The following is a 3,825-nucleotide window of genomic DNA, read 5'->3' as shown; positions in this document are numbered from 1 at the left end:
AATATATGAACGGTCTTCAGACTGAGTGACGAATAAAGAGCCGTTGACAATCACCACTCGAATCCGCTTCCTCGCTCTTTAAATTGCCGCCGCCGTTTTGTCCGTTTACTCACCGCCACGTAAGAGAATCCGTTTGCTGAAACATGAACCTTCCTGCGATGCCGGGAGAGTTCGCGGCGCACAGCTCCCACCACGAGTGGCGAAGCTCGCTCGCACCAACAGACGCGTTCCACGCCACAGGGGCGACGCTCAGCGTCCCTTAGAAAGTGCAGGCGGGGCGACGTTGATTGCGAGAGAGCGGCGCGCAGATGCGTTGGGTCGACGCCGGCTGACGTGCACGTTGATCGTGGGGTTGGGTGAGTTCCCGCGCGACAGGTCAGCGGACCCTGGAAGCCGCATCGCGCCATCCGACCACCTCGACGGCGACGGACCGTCAGCTCGACCGACAAGATCTCCGCCACGGGGACGCTGCTCGGCGCATCCGTCTCCGGCGCAGCACCGCCGACGACGACGATCTGGTCCGGTCGCGCCGGCGTCGGCGGCGGCGCGGATCCCCGAACGGGTAGAATCGCCCGCGCGCAACGCGCGCAGCGGTCGTCGGCTCGAGCACGAACGCGACTGTAAGCTAGAGTGAGCGCTGTAGGATCGTGCACCGGCGCAGAGCGGCGCACCCTGGTGCCGCGCAGTGGCCAGCTGAGAGACTAGCGGGTCGGACCCCTTGCCTCGCCCTCCGTAAGCCCGGTCGCCGTCACGCGCTCGCACGAGATACGAAGCCGTGAACTTGATCTGTTAGCAGATATCCGCGGCGAATCGCACGCGGCGGTGCGATCGCGCATTCGATCGACTGGGTCCACGGCAGGCGACAAGAGACCCGCGGGTCGAATCGCTAGCCGCGCGGGCAGGTGACGTAAGATGCCGGTAGGCGGGCGCCGCGATGCTGCCACTCGCGCTTGCCTGCTCGCCGTCCAAGCACGCGCCGCGAGTCGGGCGACGGCGGACATGCGCGCAGCTTCGGGCTTGCCCCGCGTCGTCGCCATGTTCAGCAGAAACTGACGTCGCAAAGGACGCTCATTCCCGGTTTGGCCGCCGCCCGCGTTCCGCGGGCCGCGGTCTCCGCCCGCCTCCGGTTCTTGCAGTTTTCGGCCGGCTCTACCGGCTGTGGTTTCCCCACAGGTTCCGGGTTTCCGTCGGCATCCCGTTACCGGTTGTTGCGGTCAGATCCGTTCTCCGTGGTTTCCGGTCAGTATCCATTTCGGCTTTCGCTTCTGTTCCGGGTTTGGCGTCCCATTCGCTTCGTCCCGATCCGATGCCGTTTCCGCGATTTCACTTCTCATTCCGGTTCGGTTCCGCCTCGCACCGGCCGGCTCCCTCTCTCCGGCTGTCGGTCCGGACGTCTCGCAGTACGTCGCGGCGCCGGAGCTGTCGAGTGGCGCCCCTAAGCAGGGGCTCGAGTTCGATCATGCTCTAGGACGCAGCCTGCGACGCTTTCCTGTTTCGACGCGGAGCGCGGATGAGGGAGGTCGCCCCGAGATGGCGAGGCACAGCGCCAGCTGGAGGCGGAGGGTTGTGCTGCACGATGGCGGCCGACGGCGAGGAGGGAGGGGGGATACGACTGAGGCGTGAGCAGCGCAGACTATCAGTGTTGGAGAGGAGGATGGAGGGGACAGGAGGAGGAGGAGGAGAGGAGAGGAGGAGGAGAAGAGGGAGAGATGGAGCTGCTGCTGTGCTGCTGCGGTGGCTGGACTGCAGACCTGCTGGGGATTGTGTGCTGCTGCTGGTGGTGAATGGTTTGACTGCTGCTGCTACTGCTGACTGCAGACTGTTGGGGTTGTGCTGCCTTGCGCTGTTACTGCCCTGACTGCAGACTGTGGTGGTTTGTGCTGGTGCTTGCTGCTTGGTGTGTTGTGTGGCTGCTGTACTGGCTGACTGCTGGTGTAGTTGCTGCCTGCTGAGTGCTGCTGCTGTGCTGCTGGTGGGTCGTGGTGGTAGTGGTTCTGGTGCGTGATGCTGCTGCTGCTGCTGGTGTGTGTGGTCGGTAGTGTACTGTGGACTGCTGCTGCTGACTGTGTGTTGGTGTAGTGGTATTGCTGCTGGTGGTCGGTTGTTTGTACGCACTCTACTTGCCTAGCGCTGTCGAGCAATCGGATGACACTAGTTCGGCGCTGGCCATGGCTTATCGCGCGCGGTTGGATGACCCTGTGGGTGTGTTGACGCGAAGGTGACGCGCATGGGCGTGTGTTGCCGCGCGGAGTGTGGACCGCCACTGCGGTGTGTGTTGCCGCGATAGATATGACTTGGTCAGTTAGTGCACCAGACGCATATCTCGACACCGGCTAATACGGTAACAATGAAACGTCAGGTTTTTCCTGACCCGTGAGAACGACTAACCGTTGCGTAGCGTGCGTGCGGTCGAGTGCGTGCGTGCTCTGTCTTGGTGCTGCGTGCGTGCGTGAGTGCATGCCTGGTGTGTGTTGCAGTGACGTGGTCGCATGGTTGGTGCGATTGCCTGTCTGCCTGTGGTCGTGGTGGCGGTTGCGTGCCTGCCTGTCTGCAGTGGGTTGCGTGCGTGCGTTGCCTGTCTGCCGTGTGTGCGTGCGGTGCCGGTGCGTGCCGTGGTGACCTGTCTGCTGTCCCCCGGCTGTGTGATGGCTGTGTGCTGTGCGTGCCATGCTGCGTGGCTGTCTGTCTGTGTGTGTGACCCGTGCCGTGCGTGCGTTTCTGCGTTAGCGAGCCTGAGCGCCCTCCGGCGAAACATGTTTTCGTACTGCCGCGTGGCGTCCGTTGGGCGTCGTGGAAGTAATGCACATGGTCTCGCTCGACTGTAAACCCGAAACATTTGTCACCCGAGGGATGTCATTCTGTCATCTGTCACCAGTAATGCGGACGTTGTTGTTGTTGCGAAGTTCGACTTCCGTAGTGTGCGTGCAGTGGTGCGTGCCGTGCAGTGTGCGGCACGTTATATTATCAAGGTCATAATAGAGCTCTATTATGGACTGTTATATATATATTATATTATATATATACTAATATATATATGTCTTGATATGTATGTATGAATGCGTACTAGATAACAAGGACTGATAGATAAGAGCAGCAACCACATATACACAGATAGTGCTGTTAATCGATAAACTTTAATAATAATTCAGTAAAAAGTTTCGAACGCGTATCTGCGTATATTAGCCACCTAATGCCACTGCGCACACACACACACATTCACAACGAGACAGATTACATTACCTCCCCTCCACTCCGTTACTCCGTTAACTCCGTGGGCGGAGGTGATAATTATCTACTACTATCGTATCAAGAGCTAATAATACCATGTAAAGTTATTATTAGCTCTTGATCGTATCTAACAAATTATTTTACGTCGTACTTTGTTTACGGAGACGGAGAAAAGCGAACCTATTACGTACGTACGTATACGTCGTGCGTAGTCGAAGCGGTGCCTGTAAAACACGGCGAGTAGTGCTTATAAACACAAGGGGGATGTATTATGTGATTATATCAAGAGCTAATAATACCTTATAAGGTGTACCGTGCGACACGCCCCGGAAGCTCTCCAGGTACACGTGAAATTTGACGAGTTTCCACGAGGCGTCGCACAGCGCCAGCGAATTCCTCGCATTGCTGAGTGCAAGGTGTAGCTAGCCGTCAAGGTCACGTCCGCACACGTTAGAACTATAGTGGTCTGTGATGCCCCTCCCGCATAGCTCAGTGTTTAACCCCGCTTTATCGGGCCTCGGGCGAACGGGCGTATCGCTTAAACGACATGCGTCTCCGAAAACCGATCGCGGTCGATAACGTAAATACTTTGAACAT

Source organism: Priapulus caudatus, unplaced genomic scaffold (assembly GCF_000485595.1).
Source record: "Priapulus caudatus unplaced genomic scaffold, Priapulus_caudatus-5.0.1 Scaffold382, whole genome shotgun sequence".
Classification (NCBI taxonomy): Eukaryota; Metazoa; Priapulida; class Priapulimorpha; order Priapulimorphida; family Priapulidae; genus Priapulus; species Priapulus caudatus.
Note: the sequence above shows the minus strand (reverse complement) of the source record.